Source organism: Typopeltis vanoorti, chromosome 1, assembly GCF_054136105.1.
Source record: "Typopeltis vanoorti isolate ZY-2024b chromosome 1, IOZ_Tvanoo_1.0, whole genome shotgun sequence".
Classification (NCBI taxonomy): Eukaryota; Metazoa; Arthropoda; class Arachnida; order Uropygi; family Thelyphonidae; genus Typopeltis; species Typopeltis vanoorti.
The window spans coordinates 36,221,004-36,247,782 of NC_143549.1; the positions used below are offsets into that span (position 1 = coordinate 36,221,004).

Genomic DNA, 26,779 nt, shown 5'->3' on the forward strand with positions numbered 1-26,779 from the left:
AGACAGAAATTGATATTCTTTCTCTGCCCTGCTAAAAGCCTTGATAGATTGACCTCATCAAGGCTTTTAAGCAGAGCAGTCTGGCTCTCATCACTTTTCTTCAAAAAGTTAAGGGTAAAGGAGCTCAGCCTATTTCCTTAGAGCAGTGTTTCCCAAAGTGTGGTATGTGTACCTCCAGAGGTGTTAAGAAAAGTTTTTAGGAGATAAGGCACTTTTTTTTTCTTTTTTTTTTTACTTTTATATTTTTTATCATTGTATGTTGCAGGTAAGTGCAGGTGTATTCTATAAGTAATTTTTAAATAATTAAAAATACTAAAGGAAGTTTTAAGCAAAATATGTCTCTTGACATGTATTGAGACCTCCATTAGGATTCTGTCTGGCTAATAGCACAAGCATATTCTACCCATGGGTCAAACTGTTTGTATTAAAAGTTCTCTAACTGAAAAGATATTTAATAATTAAATGTTTCCCATGTTTGTAATTTATAGTAACACAAATGTTAAAAAATAAATAACTTTATAATTATTCATGTTCCCCTGCTGCCTTCACCAGAGATAAAGGGGGGGATGCAGTGTTACTAAGATTTTAAAAGGGTGTATGTAGATAGCGAAAGTTTAGGAAATACTGCTTTAGAGGAATAAAAGGGATTTATTTTTTAACGATTTTTTAAAAAGTTCTGTATCAAATTAACATCAAAATCAATTATTCTCCTAAACCACATATCTGCCTCACAGAATCTGTTGGAGAAAGGCAACTTCACAGAAAAAAAAAAAAAAACCTTAATTCAATAAATCTAGTGGTAGTACATGCATAAATGTTCTCTGATGATGGCAAATTGATTCTGATATATCAGTTATTACCTGTAAACTCCTTCATAAAAAATACTAATTTGTTTTATCTTATCTGCTGAAATGGAAATGAAATTACACTTTTTTTTTTTTTTGATGAAAATTCATTGATATTTAGAGTGAGAAATAAACTGATATACATAATCTTAAGGCTCACCAAACTTTGACTAGTATTTTGTAATATTTAAATGGGAAAGAGGAACTGGATGGGAAGGATATCAATGCTGCTTGGGCCCTACTCAAGAACTATTTGATGCAGGCAATATCAGATGTATTCCAAAGGTTAAGAGGGTAAATAGAGTAGGTGTAAAATGGATGAATCAAGAGATAAGGTATGCAATCGGGAAGAAGATATTACGGAACAAACACAAAATTAAGTATAATTTCTGGGAAATTCCCATGCTACTCCTCATAAACATTATTAATATAATTAACGGCTATATTAGCCTGTTTTTGTTTAGGAGTGTCCCTTATATTTAATACATTGGCTAACATAACTCAAAAGGGGTATATATATATTTTAGGGCATTATGGGCGAGTATAGAAGGCAATTATGGCAGAATAAAAAATGTGGAAAAATTATATACATACCTTGATTTTGGTTTAAAAGATGCCTTCTAAATCCAAGCTCTTGTTGAAGGGGGGGGGGGAAGAGAGGGAAAGAAAATGGGAATGTACTTGAGACACGGGAAATAAGTTTGGGAACCCGGGTTACTATTAATAATATATATATAAATATATATATTATTTTGTTATGGGGAGAGGGGGGGGAAGAAAGAAGGGGAAGGGTATCCTTATGTGGAAACTGGGGCAAGGGTTTACGGGGTGTGGACCGTTTCAGTCATCGTCTGACCATCGTCGGAACTTTGTGGGAATGACTGTAGGGCTATGTCAAGGCTGCAAGATGTGTCTGCCAAATTTGGGCATTTGTTGTCGCTAAATTTGTAAGTTTTGGAACGTCCAACATTCGGAAATTAGGTAGGGGTGGTGGACGTTGATAGAATTACCATCGCATTTTATGGCAATAGTTTCGGATATTCTAAGCATCGTTTCGTTTTCTTGTTTGTCAATGATTATGGCTTTGTCAATTTGGGGGATGTGTTTTAGTTCAAGGGCGTGAGCTGCAATTTGTCTTCCCTGTATTTTGTGGTTTGTTTTTCTTTTTGATGTTGCGATGTTTTTTCGTGTTCAGATATTCTGGAATGGGAATATTGCAATCCGTGAAGTGCTCTTGTAGTCTAGTCCATAACGACCTAATTGTAGAGCCTGTGTAGGTGACGTCACAGTCTTTTTGACAAGGAAATTTGTAGACTACGTTGTGGTGTTCGAATAATTCTTTATGAGTAAGAGATTTAGTAGGTTTTAGGAGAGTTGCTAATTTATGGTTTGTGGTGAATACTAGCTTGTAGTCCGTATTTTTGAAAATGTATTTGTAAGCCTTGTATGTGTTTTGGATGTATGGCAATTTGATGACCATACGTGTCGGGAAGTCTGCTTTTGTTGTATTATTGTTAAGACGGGATTTTGCTGTATAGTTCGCGTAATTTATTAGATGCGTGGGGTAGTTGCGATTTTTGAAAACCTGTGTTAAATACTTGAGTTCAGTGTTAAGAAAATTGCTGTTGGTGGAGAATTCGTAAGCATTGATAAATTGCAATAGGATGACAGATTTTTTAACGGAATATGGGTGGTATGAATTGAAATGGAGGTAGTTTCCGACACGTGTGGGTTTGTGAAATATCTTCGTGGCAATTCTGTTATGGCTTCTGATTAATGTAAGATTTAAGAAATTGATGGATTTGTTCTATTCTGTTTCCATGGTGAATTGTAGTCTGTTGCTAAAATCATTGAGGGATGTTTGTAAGGCGGAGATGTGTGAGGGTTTGCCAATGCATAGAATATCGTCTACGTATCTGCCATAGAAGGTGATGCTGGGGGGGAGTAGAAGTGATTCAATGTGTGCCAGGAATAACTCCGCTAGTTGTCCACTGATGTTTTGGCCCATTGGGAGACCGAAAATTTGAACATATAAGGAGTTGTTGATTTTAAAGAAACACAAAATGGTATTTATAAGAACCAGTTGCATGAGAAGTACAAAGAACAGGCGAGGAAGGTGACAAGCTTGATAAGGGTAGCAAAAATGCAGTATGAAGCAGCAATTAGCTAAAGTGGCCAAAAAAAAAATCCTAAGGAGTTTTTTCGATATGTGGCCAGTAGAAGAAAGAATTATGTTGGAAGTTTATTTTGCACTTGGTTAGACTATAATAAATTTAGTTTAATCCTTTATCCAAGTGTTAGCAAACAAAGTTTGCACCTGAAAATATCTTCAGGACTGAGATAAGGTGGTACATCTCTTAGCAACTCATAGCAAAGGTGGACCAAGCTCTCATCACTCCTTGTCTCAGTATCTCCCATAATGCAAAGCACATCTCCTTGCAGACATGTATACTGCTATGCATTAAGGGAAGGGTCACTACCTAGACCGGTTTCGACCTTTATTGAGGTCTCGTCAGTGGGAGGCAGACCCAGAGTGATACTCAGGCAGAAGCAATGGAGAGGTCATATTTACCTATAAGAGTTGCCAACCCCCTTCACCAGGAAGGAGCATTGGAAATACTACTGCATGAATTAGGCAACTACAGATGGGAAGTGACTGGACTATGCAAAACCAGATGGATTGGAAAAGGAGAATTTCACCATGGACAGTACAAAAAACTTCAGGCAAGAAGCACAACAAATACCAAGAGGGAGCAATGCTTATATTAAAACCAAAGGTTAAAACTATATTGTCTTACAATCCTATCTCACCTAGAATAATTAAAGCAAGATTTAAAACATCAACTGCATCACTGACTATTATTCAAGTATACTCACCAACTTCAACATCATCAGAAGAAGACATTGAGGAGTTCTATACAGATCTGCAAAAAGAAGCAGTACAGCAGACATCAAGTCAAGATCTACTAATTGTAATGGAAAAAACTTAAATGCAAAAGTAGGCAAAGATTGGGATACCTGGCCAAGAGTAATCAGACAGTTTGGGTATGGAGAAAGCAATGAACATGGCAAAAGTCTGCTAAACGTCTGCTCAAATAACAGACTAACAATAACCAATACTCTTTAAACGACCAAAACCCCAAAGAAAATGGACATGGATATCACCAGACAAACAAACCAAGAATATGATAAATTATACTATTGTAAACCAAAGATGAAAATCAAGTATTCTAAATTGCAGATCCTTTACTGTAGACTATGGATCAGGCCATAAGCTAGTACTAGCAATTCTGAGAATAAAGTTAAAATCTGAAAGGACTTTTAGTGTCAAAAAGAGACTGAATGTAAACTACAAGACAATAATATTCTATGAAAATATTAACTAGAACTAGATACTGAAGCAACTACCAAAACAGAATATAAGTATCAAAGAACATTAGCGAAAATTAAAGGAAATAATTAAAATCAGCAGAAAATACAATAGTTTACACAGAAAGAGAAAGTAAAAAGGATTAGATCTCGAATGAAATAAAAAGGTTAAGTGACCAAAGGAAAGCATGAAATTAAAACAGAAAATAATATAATAGATTAACCAAAGAAATTAGAAAACTAGTTAAGAGAGACAAGAATAACTGGTTAGAAGAAAAATGCAAAATGTCAGAGAAGCCTATCAAAAGAAAATAACCTCCATAGATTATATAAACAAATAGATCAAATTAGTAAGAGACAGACAACAAAAATGATAATGATCGAAAACAAAGAGGGACAACTAAATGAAAGTAAAACAAAAAAACTATGGCCAGATGGCAAGAATACTTTAGAGACATATAATAAAAACAGCTATCAGGATGTTATTATTCCAGTCACTGAAATGGAAGAGAAAACAAATATTTTATTATTTTTATTATTATTATTTATTATTACATGATACCTCCAGGGAGTCCAAGGACTCATCGTGGGAGGGCACACTACTCTTCGCTAACACATCTCATCCTCTCCACTACTAATTAATTCTCCAAACACTACTACCATCAATGCCATCTATCGCCCATCATCACCAACAACAGTATTTTTTGTCTGTAAATTGTGTGTATACTGAAAGCCAATTTGTCTGTACGTGGGATGAAAAACCCGAATTTCAGGAGAAAAAACCCTGCTACCACCATATGAGATCAGCTAACTCACCTTCAACTGAAAAAGCCCTTATAAGGATTCCCCTCATCACGAAGAGAATCGAACCCAGGTCTTTTCCAATCGAAGGGTGCAATGTACCGCTATTCTTCCAATTGCGGTATGGCGGCTTAATATCTTCACCAAAGAAACAATAGCACACAGCACAGATAAACTTAAAACTAGGAAGGCACCAGATATACGCAGAATCTTAAAAGCAGGAAAGGAACAACTTCTGGAACCATTAAAAACATTATTTGAAATTATCAACAAAAATGAAGCAATATCTACAGATTGGATCAAATCAGTTATAACTCCTATATACAAAAAAGGAGATAAAATAGAATGCAATTACAAAGGCATTAGCCTCCTCAGTATTCCAAGTAAGGTTTTCATGAAACCACTCCAAAAACAAATTAAGCCATACATAGAACTAGCATTAAAAGAAGAACAAGCAGGTTTCAGACCAGGACGAAGAACACTTGATTAATTATTCATCTTAAGATAGCTAATAGAAAAGACGCTCGAGTACAACCAAAGTTGCTATATAAATTTCATAGACTTTTGTCAGGCATTTGATTCAATCTTTAGAAGAGAACTATGAAAACCATGAAAGAATTTGGAATTCCCAACAAAACTATAAGAATAATAAAGAATCTATATGAGAAATCTGAAAGTGCATTACGAGTAGAGGATACCTTACCCAACTGGTTCCACACAGAGAGTAGAGTAAGACAAGAATGCAATCTGTCACTGGACTTGTTCAATCTTACACTGGAAGAAGCAACCAGTAAGGCTTTAAACAAAGACGACTCCGGAATCAAAATATATGGGAAAAATATAACAAACTTAAAATTTGCAGACAACATTGCAATGCTTGCAAGCACAGAAGATCTACAACGAATTTCTGATAAAATAAAGGAATAATGTATGAAATCTAAATATAGACAAAACAAAAATTATGCAAATAGGAAAAAGAAACACCAATCTGAAAATTGAAACTGATAGTAAGAATCTAGAGCAGGTAGAAAACTTTACCTACCTTGGAGGGATAATTGAGCATAACAGTGAAATTACAAAAGATATAAACAGTTGAATTAGCCAAGCATCCCAAACTTTTGGATGACTACATAAAACATGGAAGTCAAGAGACACCAAACAAGTAACAAAAGTAAGTATCTATGAGACAATGGTCCTCCCATTACTTCTCTATGGAAGTGAATGCTGGAATCTCAAAAAAGCTGAAGAGGAAAAAATTATTAACTACTGAAATGGGTTGACTAAGAAGATTACTTGGAGTATCTCTGCTGGATAGACTAAGAAACGAAGACATAAGGAAACGACTAAAACAGAAATAACAACAATAGACAAAATTCAAGAAAGAAGACTGCAATAGTTTGGCCATGTGAACAGAAAGTTACCAACTAAAGCCTTGTATACAACAAAGGAAGGTAAAAGATCCAATGGACGGCCCAGATGGATGGACAAAATAAAAGAGGACCTGAAAACCAATTCGCAACAAGTGACACTAAACTGAACAGAATTGTTTGGACACTTCCAGGGACAGATGGAAGTGGAATGAGTTCATTTGGCCTCATCATCTGCATATATGATGAAAGAGAAAAGGAGAAGAAGAGGCAGTTGATTTCATATCAACTTGCCTAGCAACTCACAAATGCAATAGATTTCTTTTTGGAAATGTATTGCATTTGCTCATTATCATACCACTTTTGACCTTTGAGGTTTTATCAACTGAGTTATACCCATGGAGATACTGAGAGTAAAATTATACTTTACAATAATTATATTTTTTGTCCTTTATCCAGGCATGAGCAAACAAAAGTGTGCATGTGAAGTATCTTCATAAATAGGCTATGTGTACAGAGATAGTCGACTTCACATTGCAGCTTTAGTTAGCCTATAATGCATAAAAGTCCCTTTCAGATGTGTATAGTACAAAAGATACTTCATAGTCATAAAGATACCTCAAGTGCAAGTTTGTTTGCTCCCATCTGGGTAAAACATGAAAACAAGAATATAATTTGTCAAGTATAGTTTACTTTCTCAGAATAAAAAAAAAAAATTTAAAAAAAACTTAGAGGAAAATTAAAACAATTACTTTCATGCTAAAATATTGGAATTCTGGTTCAAGGTTATACTGTGGTTGGTCGGCGAATTTAACGATCCTGTAATATCAGGTGATTTTTGTCTGTTTTTATTGGGTTTTCCTTTAGAAAATTAGTGTTTTGTAGTATACTAGTGTAGATTTTAGTGTAGTTGGTATTTTATCACATTTTTATTAAGATTGTTTCACCTTTATTAAGATATAGAGACAGATATAGAGCAATTAACAAAGAAATAAAAAGAAGAGCAAGAAATGATAAAATACATAGAGAATCTAGCACAAGAGGCAGAGGATGACTCTTGTGATAGATTCTAGTATCATATATAAATGACACTAGAAAGTTGTATGATATTACAAGGAAATTAAGTGGAAAAAGAAACAAATGGATAGTTCCTATATACAATAAAAAAGGAAAACTAGGAAAAAAAGGATAATTTTTATGCTACAACAATAAATAAAAAAGATATGTATAACTGTAGACGTTAATGTTAAGGTTGGAAATGATAATACTAACAAAGAAACTGTTACGGGAAAGTATGCAGAAGGAGAAATAATTGAAAATGGAGAGTTACTTATAGACTTTTTTTTTATATACTTACTTTATAGGCTTTGAAAAAGCATTTGACAAAGTTAAAAGAAACATATTATTTAACATATTAAAAGAAAGACAAATACCAAATAATATCCTAAAAGCTATCACAAGTATATATGAAAATAATCAAATACAAATAAGATTAAATCACGAGCCATCATATACGAGAGAGAGATAAACCAAGGGGTCCGACAGGGATGTCCCATCTCAGGAACTTTTTTTTAATATCTATTTAAATGAAATAATAATAAAATGGAATAAAAATTTACATCAAGGAATTAAACTTTCTCCTACAGTAAACTTAAACACTCTCCTCTTTGCCGATGACCAAATAATAATTACAAATTCTGAAGATAACTTACAGAAAGCTATTTTAGATCTAAATAAGATAGCTAAAGATTATGGTATGATAATATCAACAGAAAAATCAAAAACTATGGCCTTTAAAGGACAAGATCCAGCAAGAACTAAAATGGTAATAGATAACAACATCTTAGAACAGGTGAATTCATTTAACTACCTAGGATGCATGAACACATATGAAAATGAAAAAGATATAAACGTAAAAATTGCAAAATATTTAAAAATAACAGGTGTAATTCACTCTATATTTAAACCAAACCTAGTTCAAAAACAAACCAGACTAAAAGTATGCAATACATTAGCCCTACCAGTCCTAATGTATGGAAGCAAAATCTGGACAATAAAACAAAAAAGACAAACAAAAATTAACAACAGCAGAAATGAAGTTTATAAGAAAAACTGCAAAGTATACCCTATTTGATCACAAAAGAAATGAAGAAATTACGAAAGAATTAAATCAAGAACCAGTAATAGAAAAAATTAAAAAATATAAACAATAATGGATGGAACACATTCAAAGAATGAAAACAGAAAGATTACCAAAACAAACCTTACAGTACAAGCCATTATATATTATTATTATGACCCAAGAACTCATGGAGTCAAGGACTCATCTGGGAGAGGTCCTTTTATCACATGCATATCTCATCATACTGTGTCTTAAACACACTCAAACTCCTTGCAGACACCACACTCTCAGGCAAGCCATTCCAATCATTCACAACTCTGCACGAAAAAACCTGCCTCTCACTCCCCTACTCACACCCTCTTTATACCATTTCCAGGGATGACCTCTGGTTCTCCCCTGATCTCCCACTATTCTCTGTAGAACTTTACCATTGATCTTATAATCTCTCCACCAGACTCTGCAAATTATATCTTCTCAATCTTTCCTCATACTCAACATTCCAGAGGTCAGAAACTACCTTAGTCAGTCGCCTTTGGACCCTTTCCAACATCTCTTCATCCTTCTGAAAACCCGGTGACCAAATCTGGGCACAATAGTCCATGTGTGGCCTAATCAAAGCCTTATACAATGGAACAAGAATCTCTCTACTTCTACACGTCAGTGTCCTACGCATCATTCCCAGAAGTCTTTGTGTTGTCTTCACAATTTTGGCGATGTGTTCTCTAAATTTTAGATCCTTATCCACTATCATCCCAGATCTCTTATTTCCTCTACCTCCAACAATATATTCTCACCAAGCATAAATTCTGCATCCCATCTTTGTTTTCCAAATTTTAAAACCTTACATTTTGCAACATTGAACTCACATCCCCATTTGCTTGCCCAATCACTCAATTTATTCAAGTCTTCTTGCAAGGCCACAACATCTTCACTACTCTTTATGGTTCATCCCAACTTTGCATCATCTGCAAACAACTGAATATCTCCATCCAAATCTTCGCCAATATCATTAATATACAAGTTAATAGTAATGGCTCTAAAACAGACCCTGAGGCACTGACTTTCCTTTTCCTGGATATCATAATCACCCCCCCCCTTGTAGTTCCACATATACCCTTTTTTCACAGGGGTCCTTGCACTGTTAGCAACCACCCAGGTAATCACCTCATGGTCACTTTTACCAATTGATGGATGATTTGACACCTCATTTCCTGGATATACACAACTTGTTGATACCTACCAGATAGCCAGTCTCCAATCCAATGCACTAATCTAATATCCAATCCCATCTGGTCTAGTTTGACTGTCAACTTATCATGAGGTACTCTATGAAAAGCCTTTGCAAAATCCAAGTATATTACTGTGTATCCTTCTCCTCTGTCCAAGGAAGCAGTCACTTAATTGTAATAAGTAAGTAGATTACTAAAACATGACCTCCATTTAGCAAATCCATGATGTCTATCAAAGATCATACCATTGTTGTCAACCCAACTCTGGATCCTAGTTCTCACAAGCTTCTCCAACAACTTAACCACAACACCTGACGCACAGATAGGCCTATAGTTTGATGCTTGAGTTCGATCACCTCCTTTATGAAGTGGCACAATCTTGCCCTCCTTCCACTCTTTAGGAACTTGACGAAGTGCAAGACCCGTATTAAAAAAATATGTCAAGGCAGGTGTCAACTCTCTGGCACATTCCTTCCGAATATGCAGTGATATATTATCAAGTCCCACAGCCTTATTTACATCTAGTTTACTCAACTCCCCAAACACTTCTTGCTCACTTACAGTCAGTCTCTCCTCCCCATCATCAACTGCTCTCAATCTCTCCATGAAGTCACATTCACAATATTGAAAGATCTTTATGAACTGCTCATTAAGTATCTCCACCACACATTCTGCAACAGCTGTCTTTATACCATTTCCTCCAATCAATGTCATCCTTCCATAATCATTCTTTCTTTTGCTGGCTACATATCAAAAGAACTCCCTAGGATTCTTTTTGGCTTCATTAGCTAACTGCTGTTCATACCTCTCTTTAGCTACTCTCACCAACCAAGTCATCCTCCTTGCCTGGTCTTTGTAGATCTCATGAAATTGGTTACTTCCACTTCTCTTATGCTGCCTCCACAATGCCCTTTTTCTCTGTATCGCATGCTTAATCTCATTATTCATCCATCTCACACCTACCTTATTTAACCTTCTCGCCCTTGGAATACATTTAGACATTGCATCTACTAAATAGTTTTTGAAAATCCACCAAGCTGCATTGATATCTTTTCCAGCTAACTCCTCATTCCATGCTACACCCACAAGCTGTCTCCTGAGCTCTTCATATACCCCCCCCCTTGTAGTTCCACATATACACTTTTTTCACAGGGGTCCTTGCACTGCTGGCAACCACCCAGGTAATCACCTCATGGTCACTTTTACCAATTGATGGATGATTTGACACCTCATTTATAATTACATCCTCTGATGAGATGACCAAATCCAAGATCCTTAATCCTCGTGTGCCCTCTGTTACATACTGTCTGAGGTAGTTATCCCTCAAAAACTCAAGAAACTCATTTTCTTTACTTCCAGTTGCTATCTCATCATTCCAGTCTATATTGCCATAATTAAAATCACCCTTTTCTTATTTGCTTGGCTTATTTGCCACCATCCACGTTACCAGGTCTATAACAACATCCCACCAAGTATTTGATTCCATTCACCTCTATCTCGCACCATACTGCCTCAAAACCACTGGCCCTCTTTCCCTCTTGCATCTCTACCTTGTATGGACATAACTCTTCTCTATCATCAATAGCACCCCCCCTCCCTTTTTACCCCTTCTATCCACAGGAAACATATCATACCCTTCCATCTCTATTCCTGTCAGGATGTCTTCCTCATCTAACCATGTCTCACTTATTCCGACAATCTTTGGGTGAACAGATGCAATCAGTGCAACCATTTCATCCACCTTGTTTCTTATACTTCTAGCATTGGTATACAAACGCAACAGCTCATTTCTGGATCTACAGCTAGTTCCACTGATACCACTCACTCGATGTGATCTCTCCATGCTGGACTGGGGCCATTTCCCTTTCTGCTTCTTCATTTTAGAACCTTTTTCAATTCCATCTGTTTCCTCTTGATCCCTGGTCATCCCATTTCTTTCCTGCCTACACATGCTCTCACCTCCTCTTGGAGCATCCAGCTTTCTCACGCTGTGTACCCCTGTCCACCCTGAGCCTCCCCGTTTCCCTGCTCCTCTTGCACATCCATTCTCTCATTTTCTATACTAATACCACTCATTTCCCCATTCATATCCACTTTTTCAATCTCTCCTGCTCTTCCACATCACTCTCCTCTCGATCTGATTCATTCTCTCTATTCACTTCTCTACCTTCCAGCAGCAGTCTCTCCAAGCGACTCACACCATAACCACTCAAATGCAATCCATCGCTCCCATACAGCTCACTTCGTCCCTCAAACTCATTCCACACATTAACAAACTGTACTCCCATCTTCTCACGCATTTCAGCCAGAATATCATTCATAATCCTTGCTCTCTGCCTCATTTCACCACAATCATACCTAGGCAAAACACTGACTACCCTTCCTGTCACACTATTCTCTTTTATCTTTCCAAGCAGCCTCCTGATATTCATTTTGACATGCTCTTTGTTCTCTCTCAAATCATTTGTACCAATTAATACTATTAACTCTTTTGCTCGCTCCTGCCTCATATCCAATGCCTCAATCACTCTACTCATTTTACCGCCTGGAAAACATAACTTGTGCATTTTATCCTCTAGCACATCTTTAATAATGGAGTCGCCATACAAGCCATTAGGAAAAAGAAAACCAGGATGTCCTCTTAAACGATTCAACGATGACTTCTAAGGCAAGAACAGGCCATGCTAGGCCTAAATCCTTGATATGCATGATGATGATGACGACGACTTATAGACTTTTGTATGTTCGATCAGCTTGTAATAGGAGGGAGTCTCTTCCGCATAAAAAAATACACAAGTGGACAGGGATAGCACCAGATAGAAAGACAAAGAACGAAATAGACTATGTACTTATATCAAGGAATTGGAGGAAATCACTCCTGGATGTCAGAGTTAAAAGAGGAACCAAGGGATATTCAGATCACTTTCTCCTAACAGCTACCATGAAAGTAAAAATATTTAAAAATAAACAAACAGTGCACAATAGGAAGAGGTTTAGAATTGAAAAACTCAAAAACAAAGAGATTAGAAATAAATTTATAACAACTCTACAGGATAAATGGGATAAACTCAAAAAAAAAGAAGGAGATAACAGAGGGGAAATGGACTAAGATTAAAGACATACTAATAAGAACATCAGAAAAGATATTGGGATTTCGAACTAATACAGACAAGGAATGGATATCAGAAAACCAAATTAAAAATAGAGGAGTGAGATAGAATAAAAGAGAAACTGTTACAGATTGGTGAAAATGTTGAACAAGAACAAGCAGAAAGATATAGAGCAATTAACAAAGAAATAAAAAGAAGTGCAAAAAATGATAAAAGAAAATATATAGAGAATCTAGCACAAGAGGCAGAAGATGCTGCATATATAAATGATACTAGAAAGTTGTATGATATTACAAGGAAATTAAGTGGAAAAAGAAACAAATGGATAGTTCCTATATACAATAAAGAAGGAAAACTATTATTAAATGAAAAAGAAAAGATAAATAAATGGGTGGAATTCTTCTCAGAGAAATTTCAAGAAATGACTGATGGTGACCAGAGCCTAGAATTAAATGAACAAAATGCATCATTAGATATAAAATTGAACGAAATAACAAAAATAGAAATTACAAAAGCAATAACTCAGATCAAAGCAGGTAAAGCACTAGGAGCAGACAACATACCAGGCGATATACTAAAAGCAAATAATCCAAAACTTATAACAGAGATATTATATCCCTTACTAAATGAGATATGGCAGAAAGAAGAGTGGTCTAAGGAATGGAATACTGGATTACTGGTTAAATTACCCAAAAAAAAGGGAACATATCTGAATGCAAAAATTGGAGAGGTATAACATTGCTGAGTGTTATAAGTAAAATACTAGCAAGGATAATACTAGAAAGAATCAAAATAGAAATAGAAAATAACTAAGACAGGCAGGATTTAGAGCCAATAGATCATGCACTGACCACATTGCTACTTTATGAATTATTATAGAACAATCATTGGAATGGCAGGCAAGCTTATATTTAAATTTTATCGATTTTGAATAAGCTTTTGACAGTATAAACAGATCTTCCCTATGGAAATTACTTAGAAATTATGGACTCCCAGAAAAAAAAAAAAAAAATTAAAAAAGTATGAAGATTTTGAAATTAAAGTAATACATGGAAATATCCTCTCAGAACATTTAAAACAAAGACAGGAGTAAGGCAAAGTTGTATACTCTCCCCTGCTATGTTTTTAATTGTTGTAGACTGGGTGATGAGAAAAGTATCTCATGGAAATACAGGATTACAATGGTTACTTTAAAACCAACTCCATGATCTAGATTTTGCAGATAATATCTGCTTACTTTCACAGAAACATCAACATATAGAACAAAAAACAACAACACTTGTAGAAACAGTCAAAAAAGTTGGTCTTAGGATAAATAAAAATAAAACAATGTTGATGAAAATAAATGAAAAACAAAATAAACAAATAACAATAGAAGAAATAATGCTTAATGAAGTAGAACAATTCATATACCTTGGTTCAATAGTATCAATAAAAGGAACTACTGAAGATATAAATCGAAGGAAACAGCTAGCTTATTCAACTCTCAACCAACTTAGAAATATTTGGAAAAACAAGAATTTGTCTACAAAAACTAAAATGAGAATATTTAACTCAAATGTAAAGGCAATACTAATGTATGGATCAGAAACTTGGATGTTAAACAAAAAGATAATTAACAGTGCCCAGGTCTTCCTAAACAAGTGTTTAAAAATGATACTGGGAATATATTGGCCAAAACAAATATCAAACGAAGAATTATGGTAGAGAACAAACCAAAAACCCATGTTGCAACAGATATGTGAAATGAAATGGAGATGGTTGGGGCATGTGCAAGGATAATACAAAGAGGAAAGAAGATAAAATAATAGTAAAACAGGCTCTAGATTGGAACCTACAGGGTAAAAGAAAACGAGGAAGGCCAAGAGAAACATGGAAAAGAACAATACCGAAAGAAATAGCAAATATTAATAAAAACTGGAACCAAATAAAAGCAGAAGCAAAAAATAGAGTTTGGTGGAAAATGGTGGTGGAAGACTGGAGTGAAGAGGGTTAAGTAAATAGGTAATATTAGGTGATTTTTGTCTGTTTTTATTGGGTTTTCCCTTAGAAAATTAGTGTTTTGTAGTATACTACAAAACACTAAAATCTACACTAACAAAAACTGTAGTTATTGTTAGTGTAGATTTTAGTGTAGTTAGTATTTTATCACATATTTTTATTAAGATATTTCAATATTTAGTATACATTTATAATGGCACCAAAAAAAGGGCAAAAAATGTAATGCTAAAAAAAGCACTGCAGGCAAGAACAAGAAGGTTAGACATGTTAACGAGGTTATTAGAGACATGGAGGAGGTTAATGAAAATGAATTAACCTCCAAAATAGTAAAGGTGAAGCAGATCATCACAGAGATGATGCAGGAATTGCAAAAAGTCAAGAGGCGTTTAAATGAACGGGCATTAGAGAAAAAGAAAAATAAGAAACAACAAAGCAAGGAAATAATGGAAATCAGGTAAGTGATATTGTTAGTAAAAAGAAAAGTTATTTGGTATGGTGACTCTATAATAAAACATGCCATAGATCAGCGACTTATAACATTTAGTTTTACTGGAGCAAAAATTAAGAATATAATAGAAGCAATTCAAAAACAGAAAAAAAAGTTTTGTAAAAAAAGAAATCGCAGTTGCAGTAGGTACTAATGACTTAATTGGCAATAAGTTCAGCATGAGAGAGGACATGAAAGGGTTGTTGGAAAAGGCGAGAGTGAAGAGTGAGAAAGCGAAAACCATCAATATTTTACCTTGCTATAATAAAAATGAATTAAGAAGAAGGGGTATGATGGCAAACGATTCGATGCATAGGGTGGGTAGAAGGAATGGATGCAAGTTTTTGGATATGTGGAGTGAGTCTAAGGGAAGATTGGATTTGTATAAGAGGGGCGGCCTACACCTGAATGCGTTTGGTATCAGGAGTCTAGAAAAACTAATAACTAGTATGAGATCTAACATAGAAAGTCAGGGAAACTAAATTATAAAGTGAGGAATGTTATATAACTGCATTAATGACAGAAATGGGCTTTGCCATGGAAACGTCGACGAGGAGAAAATGATTTTGGGTTTGTGTCCGTCCGGTTCGGACCCATCAAATATGTGCAAAAGATGCCTTACTTGTGTAAGACAGACTGCGGACAAGAAAATACAAAAGAAAAAACAGGGAGATTATTATGTCTATACAAGAATGCTAGGAGTATCAGAAACAAACGGATAGAGTTTGTTGCCTTAGTCAATATGTTGTGACCTCAGATTATAGATATTAGTGCGACCTGGCTATCAGAATCAAACCTATTAACTGGTATTGAGTGTAAAGGGTACTGTTTTTTTAGGAAAGATAAAGATAGGAGAGGAGGGGGGCATGCTGCTAATGATATCAGATGACTTGAATCCAGTTAGAGTTGAGACCTATGACTGTAGTACTACCACTACTAACAATATTTCATGTGACAGTTAGTTTGAAGCCATCTGGTATGAGGTGGAATCTAACAAGACAAATTACATAGTGTGGGGTGTTGTTACAGAATTGGTGGACTGGTTACTAGTGTGAAGAAATGCATCACCAAATAGAAAAGATGAGTGCAAAATGAGTAATCATAATAGGAGACTTTAATTTTCCAAATATTGATTGGGTAGCAGTGAAATCTCATGAGAAGAATGAAAATACTGTTGCGGGTCAACTTCCTGTGCGGGTCAAGCAGCATGTGACAGAAGGAACTCAAGGGCAAAGAGTGTTAGATTTGATTATAGTGTTAGAGGACATTTCAATTAAAGACAAATATTCTGCCTCAGGATGGTGACAGTGATCATGAGGTACTCACTTGGGAAATGGCTAAGTTATGAATGTTCCATTCAGAAAAGGTTAAATGCTGAACTACAAAGCAGGAAATTATGACAAACTGAGGAGTATATTGAGTTCAGTGGATTGGGATCGGTTGCTGGATGGAAAGAATATCAACAGTGTGTGGGAAGCATTTAAACAATACTTAAAATGATGTGATATCAGAATGTGTCCCAAGAGTTCAAAAAACAAATAGAGTAGGAGTCAAATGGATGTGTAATCTTATTAAGAAAGAGATTCGTAATAAAAGGACGATGTGGAAGGAATACTGTGTGCATAAGGATGATGCCCATTATGAACGTTATATGCCACAGGCTAGAATAGCCACAACTGTTGTACGGAAAGCAAAGTTGGAGTATGAAAAGAAACTGGCTCTGTGTGCTAAAGACAACCCACAAGAATTCTATTGATATGCTGCAAGTAAAAGAAAGAATGAATATGAAAGAATAACTCTTCTAAATCCTGATGGCATGAGGGTTACAGATGCAGAAGAGGTTGTTCAGTTAACGGACGGTGTACACAACATTGAGCTCACTGTTACCTCTTCACCAGATGAAGAAATGCAGATGTATGAGGACGAGGTATTAGAGCTGTTGCATAAATTGAATAAGAATTCAGTAATAGGAACTGATGGGATATCAGCACATGTGCTAAAAGCATGTTCAGCCAATTCAGCTATTCCTTTGACCAGGCTGTTTAATATGAATCTCAGAATAGGGAAGATTTCTGCAGGAATGGAAAGAATGTATGGTAATTCCATTGCACAAAGGTGGTGCAAAGACCAATATATCCAACTATCAACCAATTAGTATCTCAGGAGTGGTGGTGAAGATCTTGGAAAAACTGGTTAGGGCTTGCATTCAGAAATGGGTTGACAGTGAATCTCTACTTTGCAATGAACAACGTGTTTAGGGAAGGTCATGTTTTAGCAACTTGTTCACATTTTATAACAATGTTACCATTGAACTAGACAAGGGAAATGAATACACTATGATACTTTTGGATAAGGCTTTTGACAGAATACTTATCCATGCTAATAATCTATAACCCAAACCCATGGTAGACATGGGTTTGGGTTATAGAATATTAGCATGGATAAGAGGATGGCTGACTGACAGATATCAAAAAGTGGTATACAGGGGATGTGAGTCTGCAAGATTTAAACATCATCCTCCCTGATCTGCAGGGAAGCCTTTCTTAGCACTATCATTCAAGAGGACTACAGACATGCCAAAGGCTGGTCCCAATATCAGGGCACCCAGATTGAAACTGCATCAGCAGAGCATAAGAGATGGACATTGTTACTTCATGGCTTTGTAGATGGTGCTTGCTTCAAGGAATAACATCTGGTGCCTCCCCAGCATCAGTGGGTACAGGATGGTGCCAGATTACTCCCGGGTTATGAATACATTGATTTTAATTAGAACAAGAATAAATGCCCTGCCCTCTAGGGCCCATACATGAGGTAGAGATAACATTAGCTATAGAGCTGGCTGCCACTACAGTGAGACTGTCTCGTATATCTCAATGTTGCTTTCACACTCAGTGTTCAAATGCAGAGGCATGATGTCATGGTCTCCATACTAAAAATTGTTTTAAGAACAAAGGTTGAGAGACCATAGTTGAACCTCATTACAGAACCAATACTGGCATTAGGAAGCCAGATATTATAATGAGAAAAGATGGTGACATTTGGGTAATTGATGCTCAGATAGTGGGTACTGGGTGCTCACTTATCTACTGTCATTAAAACAAGGTCCAATTCTATGAGCGGAATTCAGACAAGAGAGGAGCTTGGGGCTGCTCCCCACTTTACCAGTGCCACCATCTCTCTATGCGGCGTATGTATTGCCACTAGTTACAAACATTAAATTTATATCTATTAGGCTTATCCAAGAAAGGCTTTCAAGTGATTTCCCTAAGGGCCCTGCAAAGCACACTGGTGGTGTGGCGTTACCACCAACGTATGACTAATATGATAACACAAACTGGTGTCGGGTAATACTCTTGAAAATTCTTTTGTACAGGCTTCGGCCTTCTTCAGAGTCCTTTTTAGGACTAATGTAAGAGTAGTACTGCTCACTCAGTACGAAGTTAAATAATTAAAATAACCAGTGGTGGGATCAGTGCTTGGTCCACTGTTATTCAATCTGTACATTAATAATATTGGGAAGGATTTGACAAGTGACATACAGCTATTTGCTGATGATGCAAAGATAGTAATATAATTAGGAATGCTGAGGATATGCAGTACTTGCAGAATGATTTGAATAGGATGGAATTGTGGGCATGGGATAATGGGTGTCAGTTCAATGTCAGTAAATGTGAAGTCATTCAGTTCAGCATGATTAGATATCCAATGTCGTATTATATTGATGGGATGAGGTTAGGGATCTTGGAGTGTTAATAGATAGGAAATTGAAGTTAGGGACCATATGGCAAAGATTGCAAGTACAACTCAAAAGATAATTGCAATGCTGAAATGACATTCACATGTAAAGATAAGGATGTTATTTTTCCTGTTTACAAGGCCTTGATAAGACCTCACTTGGACTATTGTGCACAGGTCTGGTCTCCTGGTTTCTGTTGTGATTCTGATATACTGGAGAGAGTACAAAGGAGATGTGTTAAAAATGATATCAGGATTGTGGAATACTGCTTATGACGACAGACTGAGAATTTGTAGACTGCAGACACTAGCAAACAGGAGAGAGAGAGAGAGGGGTGATATGATTGAGACTTACAAACTTCTGAAAGGGTCATACAGGATTGAATTTTTCAATTTATGGGGGGGAAAGGACGAGAGGGCATCCTTGGAGGTTGAGAATGAATACTGCTAAGAAGAGGACGAGGACTAAATTTTTCTCTCATAGGGTGGTGCATGATTGGAATGGATTGCCATTGGATGTTGTGAGTGCAAGCAGTGTGAATGAATTCAAGAATAAGTATGATAGCTGATGTTTGTAGTATGTGGCCTCCCTCGAGCAGTCTCTGATTCCCTGGAGGAGTATCTTATTATTATTAATGTTCTCTTATAGATCATAAATATTGAATTTTTTTTCCAAAATATGGACATGCTGGATGACAAAATCAGAAAATTGAAGAATTTTTGTTATGTTCATTTATATTCTCTTTAACATTCTCCCCGAAGCTTTCTATGGTCAGAAAAATTGTTAAAAACTTATACGTTTGGTGGCAGTAGGAGAGGGAATTACTATTAAGGTTGGGTGTAGTGATAAATTTTAAATAAAAATTAATGGCATGAGATTCAGATCATCATACATGAACATCAGACCTTGAAGACTCCTTCAAGGTCTGATGTTAATTCGAATATTTTATTATTATCGTTTTAATAATGTACAACATGATTTAATTTGATGCCAACTGGGTGCACCACTGAGTTAAATAAGGTCCCTGCTGTTTGTGTTAGGGAACCAGGGCAAACAGCAAAATGTCAGTTATAAACTCCAACTCAACATCAACAGGGATCAAGATTAGCACCATCATCATAAGAATCAATGGAAAAGAAACAGATTAAGCAAAAGAAATGTGTAAGTAACAAATCAACATAATATACTGCTATAATATTTATTTATGTATAAAGTACTCAATAGTCATAATTATTTGCAGAAATTTATAATTATCCAACAGAAACTAAAATATCCCCAAATTGTTTTGAGCAGTGTAGATGTTACTTAAACAAAGAAACAAAAACATATGAGATTTCTAAACAACGATTATTATCATTATGATATAGAAAATCTACATTAAGTTGAAAGACTCGCCTGAAGTATCTTCAGGACTGAGGCAACTCATAGTAAAGGTGGAGCTCTTATCACTCCTTGTCTCAGTATCTCCCATAATGCAAAGAACATCTCCTTGCAGACATGTATAATGCTATGCATTAAGGGAAGGGAAGGACCACTACCCAGACTGGTTTCGACCTTTATATGGGTCTTGTCAGTGGGAGCCAGACCCAGAAGTGGGGATACTAAGGCAGAAACAATGGAGAGGTCATATTTACTTGTACGAGTTGCCAAAAGGCATACCACCTTATTATTAAATTACTTTGGATTTAGAGAAAGATGTTGGAAGTTTATTTTCCACTTGGTTAGACTAGAATAAATTTAGTTTAATCCTTTATCCTTTTGGCAACACGTATAAGTAAATATGTATACACCACTTCTAGGTCTGGCTCCCACTGACGAGACCTCAATAAAGGTCAAAACCAATCTGGGTAGTGGCCCTTCCCTTAATGTATAGCATTATACATGTCTGTAAGGAGATGTGTTTTGTTTGCATTATGGGAGATACTGAGACAAGGAGTGATGAGAGCTTGGTCCACCTTTACTACGAGTTGCCTCAGTCCTGAAGATACTTCAGGTGCAAACCTTGTTTGCTTAAACTTTGATAAATGATTAAACTAAATTTATTATAGTCTAACCAAATGGAAAATAAACTTCCATCATCTTTCTCTAAATCGAAAGACTCATCATGGGCAATCCATAATCCACTGCCAATGTATAAAATCAACCTGCAGGATAATGCATTTACATCACTTTATTAACTACTGCTCTCTCTCCACAGCTTTACGTTGTCAGCAAACAACTGTATATTCCCCCCCCTTCTTTATAATTATAAAAATACTTTGTATATTAACAATACTATGGTATCATTAATATACAAAGTGAAGAGTGTGTATATTAATGACTTAGCTAAAATTTGGCTATTTGGTAAGTAGGTGAATCTATGCAGTCAACAATTAGACAAATAGGAATGTCTCTCTTGTGTATCTTGGGTAAACCATAAAACCTAGGTGTTCTAGCAAAACAGATGCTTCATTCAACAACAGCAATTAGCTCACCATCCATCACAGAAGAGTAGTATTATAAAAATTTTATTGTGGTGTGCTCATACTATTTCAGCTATTATAGCAAGAACTCAAACATCAAATGATATATGAAACTAATGGCTTCTTAGGAAAGACTATATAACAGCTTTTTAATTCCTATAATCCTAGCTCAAATAACAAAGAAACAGTACACCCACTTCTAATTCCTTACATTTTGGGCATCTCAGAACACATTTCCAGAATTCTTAAGTACAATTCAGTGGCTATTTTTCTTCCTATGAACAAATTATCAACATGGTTTCCATCATCAAAAGAAAAATGTCTCCTCAAGCTCTCCCTAGTGTCTACTAATTCCTTGTGACTGCGATCGTTCTTACTTTGAGCAAACTGGATGCTATGTGGAAAAGAGAATACAAGAATGCCTACTTATCTGAAAAATCTGGCTTGAAACAGCATAGAATAGATACAGACCACAATATCCTATGGTCTGAAACAAGCTGACTTCACCAGTGTTGGTATGAATTTGAATGCTTGCTCAAAGAAAGCACTGAGGCTTTACTTCGCCATCCTATTTGTCCTGGAAACTAGTTTCTCATCCTGCAAGACAGATAAACTTGCCAGAACAGCACATGATACATAATTAATACTATGGTATCAAGTATGTTTTAATGAAGCAAAGTTACTTGCCCTGTGAATTCAACATGTTATGCCAATGAGCCTAACATGTTGAAGATTAGATAATGACTATGGGTATGTGCTAATGAAGAGCATTACTTCTATATGAAACAGTTTAACTGCAAGAAAGATACTGTAGTTGAACAAGGATGCTATTGATTTGGAAAACTTTTGTTTTGCCAAAGGCTTTCAGAAAGTCCAGACATTTTTTGCAGAAAGAAAAATTGCCAAAAGTTTTTTTTGCTCATTTTTTTTCCCCAGAAAATACCAATCTCTAAAAGATTAAAAAACTGCAGTGGACAAAATAATTCAAGTCTTCTGAGATATTAATTTATGAGGCTCTGCTGAAAAAGGCAAGATGGAAATCAACTACATATTGCTTTCCACCAGTAAATCATAATGAGCATTGTTATACAAGTACATTACTTTTAGTGAAATACAATGAAAAACATTTATTAGCTGCTAAATTTGGGTGCTGTAGCATATATATTAATACTTTACAGCAATGCTGAATATACTAGTTGTTAAGCAGACATAACATCAAATGATAATACTCTCTTCATTTTTCTCTACAGATCATTAAAACACAAATGCTATTTGATAAGCCTAATTGACTAGCAGGTCAGAAATCCAAAAACATGTAAGAAATGATGCATATGAGATATCAAGTCTTTCTCTGATATCCCCTAACTTACAACTGAAACATAATTCATGTGCTTTGTTGAGAACAAGAATGACATTTCACCTTTAAGATTTTAAAGCTACATCTCCACACAAATTTTGAATGGTGGCATACTATACAGTATTTGATTAAAAAATAATAATAAAAAAATAAATAAATAAAATTCATGTACCTACATAGGAGAGATGAAGCATATTCATGAGAAAGGAACAAGTATTTTAAGTGTATATTAAGCCATTGATTGAAAATTTTTTCATTTTTGATAACAGTTTCCAGAATTTTGTCCTTTTCAGGTGAAATTGATATCAGCAGATATCAATTTAAACAACAATCATAAAAACTTCAGGAAAATTTCATTCACTAAGTGTTGATGTTGAAGACAGGTTTATCAGAAATGATTGTTAACACCATTTTCAGATATTCTGTTCCTACTTCTTTATGAATTATATATAGTCTTATAGTCTTTATACAAGTTAAAAATAAGAGACATCTTAGCTGCTTAGAAAACATTACATTTTTTATATATATTCATGTTATTTTTCTATATTTGATAACCAGCTTATACAGGCTGACATACATATAAAACAAGACAAGAACATTTATTCACAATAACTATTCAAGATTAGGTTTGGAATTATAGCTGAGAAATTAAGACAAGGTTAATGCACTGTCTATTAAATGAGTGTTTTCTACAGACAATTTAACAGTAGCATGAAAAACCAACTTAGAGAGAGAGAATGAAATCAGTATGAAACCAGCTAACTTACCTCTGATGACCTAAATACCCCAAGAAGTCAGGTACCCAAAATAGATGCTGGAATTATATTTGAAACAAAATTATTATTTACACTTAATCCTTAAATACTTTAATGCATAAAGTATTAAACGATTAATATTATTTGTAAAGTATAATATACTTTCTAACCAAACATGTTTTATGTCAAAATGTTTTGGCATAAAACAGGTCACTGCTAACTACTTTGTTGCTATGTACCATCCAATCGTTTTCGACTCTTGGTGATCATGTAAGCAATGGCTCTCCATCTCGTCTCTTCTCCTTTCTTTTAGCAATTGTAAGTTCAAGTTGGTAATTTCTTTTATGTTGTCCATCCAACTCTTTTGTGGTCTTCCTTTTCTTTCCCCCAATGTTCCTCAACATAAATGCCTTTTCCAATGATTCATTAGCTCTAATAATATGTCCAAAGTACAACTTCTGCTTAGCGATCATCATTGCCTCCAAGGAGCATTCTGTCTTTATACCATCTAAAACTTTTTTAAACCTAGTTGTTAAGCAGAAATAACATCAAATGATAATACTCTCTTTATTTTTCTCTACAGATCATTAAAACACAAACGCTACTTGACTGCATTCTTGCAGTCCATGGGATTCTTAAGTCTCCTCCACACCCTTAATTCAAATAAATCTAACAAGTTTAACAATCACAAAATTTTATCAAAAATGATAGTAGAGAATTTTATTGTTACTTATAAATTAATACATTTATAAAAAAAGAAAAAACATGCTTTTAATTAAACTTATGAGAAACTGTTTCTACTGATGAAAATCATTACATTTTCACCTTCTTTTTCCTAACATGGATTTAGGCTAGGTGGCCTGTTCCGATCTCATGCCATCTCTTTCTTGGTCTTCCGATTCTTCTTTTTCCACTTATTTCATATCTATATAATATTTTTGGTAGTCTGCTATTGTCCATTCGATTTAAATGGTCTATCCATTTTGTTTATACAGTCTTATGTAGTAATTAAATGATTTTATATTTAGGGATTGAAAAATTTCTTCATTTGTTTTATGGTCCCACTTGGTATATCCAGCTGTGTTTTTTTTTTGGAAAAATTTTAATTTCTGCTGTTTGAAGTTGTTTTTCATCTTTCCTTTTTATGGTCCATGTTTCACTTCCATATAGTAAAGTTGGTTTTGACAAGACATTATATAGTCTGATTCTAGAGTGTTTTTATACTAGGAATGGCTTAAATATATTATTTATTATGCCATTTACTTTGACAAAGTTTGATATTTTAATGCATGGCTTTTTCTTCTTCATATGATAAATCACATTCCAAGTATTTGAAAGTATTTACTTGTTTTAATATTTTATTATCTATCACTATTTCACTTCTTATTGGGTATTCTCCTTGGAATGCCATTATTTTTGTTTTTCTTTAAATATTATCATATTATATTGTTTTGAGATATCATTTAATGATTTTAATGATCTTTGTAAATCATCTTCTCATGTAGCTAATACTATTTGACCATCTGCAAAGAGCAGTGTATCTATCCTCATTTGTGGGATAATTTGTATATCAAATGGATTATACTGTTTCCAGATTGTTATAATTATATATATATATATATATATATATATATATGTGTGTGTGTGTGTGTATATATATATATATACACACACACAGTATATTGAAAAGCACAGGTGAGAGGGCACATCCTTCTCGTACTCTTCTTGATACATCTTTCCATTTGAAGGTGTTCTAATTTAACTGCTATTTTATTTCCTGTATATATTTCTTGAATAAATCGTAAAAGTTGGTTTGGTGTATTTAAATCGGTTAATATTTTAAACAATTTTTGTCAACTAATTTTGCCCAAGGCTTTTTCATCTACATGTGTTTCTTTTTGAAATTATTTGGGATTCTTAATAGTCGCCTCCACACCTTTAATTCAAATAAATTTAACAAGTTTAACTAACATTAACAAAATTTTAACAAAAATGGTAGTAAAGAATTTTATTGTCAACTTATAAATGAATACATTCATAAAATAAATTTCCATGTTTTTCAAATAAAAAAAAAACATGATTTTCATTAAACTTATTACGAGAAATTGTTCCAACTGATCAAAATCATTACATTTTCATCCTACCTCAAATTAACCTGAGAGACTAGAAGATGATAAAAACGATAGCCAACATTAACTTACGTAGCTAACAATCTCAAATAAGAACTATATACTCCATCTTTAAAATATTTAACTAAATCTTTAACATAGCAAAATTCTCAACCGTCGCTTTCAATCCTCCAACTCTCTCACTTTTCTACTAATAGTAGAACATCATAACAATGCAGCGCCGCCTTCAAAGAAAAAATAAACAGAATCAAGAAAAACTGAAAATACTCGCTTCAAAAATTACGCAATTTTCTTGCTATCATGGCATTAAAGAAGAGGAGTTTTCTTGTTACTATTATTATTATAAAAAGTTTAGAAATTAAATTAAATTAAATCGACAAGCCAGGTGTCGATTTGATATAAATTAAATTTATAAATTGCGTCTCTTGGATACTGAAACACAACTATGAAACCACACCAGAGAGAGAGACTGAGACAGTAACGTAGCTAGGGCTTTTGACCCCCCCCCCCCCACATCCCCCGGGTTGGTTCCCGAGTCTATTACATCTGATTCAATGCATAATAACGACAGGTCACTTGTTTTATTTTGGTGCAAGTTGCACCATGAGCGTTCAGCACTTGCATTTGAAATAGGCATCCTCAAAAATATTTTTAGAATTGTTTCTACGTTCGGAAAAGTAGACCGTATCCCATCGTTTATAAATTTCTACATATTTTAATTGAAAAATTTTCTTCCTTTATCATTATTAAAAATTGCTTAACTTCACCAATAAATTTTACCGAATCATTATCAGCCCCATAAGATTGTAAACTTTTGTTAATACTAGTCTTTTTCAGCTATATCTTTCTTCAAAAAAATGCCAAACATATCTATCTAAATAGCTTTTTGCTCTTTCATTAATTTCCAAAATTAGCTTATCGCAAAGACAAAAATATTAACAATGAAATTTTCTTTCTCATGTAATATATGACTACTCTCATCATTAGATTGTGAAATTTCGTGAGACTT

General features: G+C 34.7%; 1 protein-coding gene across 2 annotated transcripts in view; it reads right to left on the minus strand.

The window, feature by feature from the left end:
• mus301 (mutagen-sensitive 301) overlaps positions 1 to 25,942 on the minus strand; it is a 108,260-nt gene extending 82,318 nt beyond the window's left edge. Inside the window, exons 1-2 of one of the 2 annotated variants that reach the window (XM_090415674.1) lie at positions 25,843 to 25,942; positions 23,654 to 23,700 (exon numbers count right to left, since the gene is read on the minus strand). The gene's annotated coding sequence lies outside the window, so the exon portion shown is untranslated. Of the gene's footprint in view, positions 1 to 23,653; positions 23,701 to 25,785 lie in introns of both variants that reach the window. The other variant, XM_090415665.1, reaches the window with a different exon arrangement.
• Positions 25,943 to 26,779: the final 837 nt, after the last annotated feature.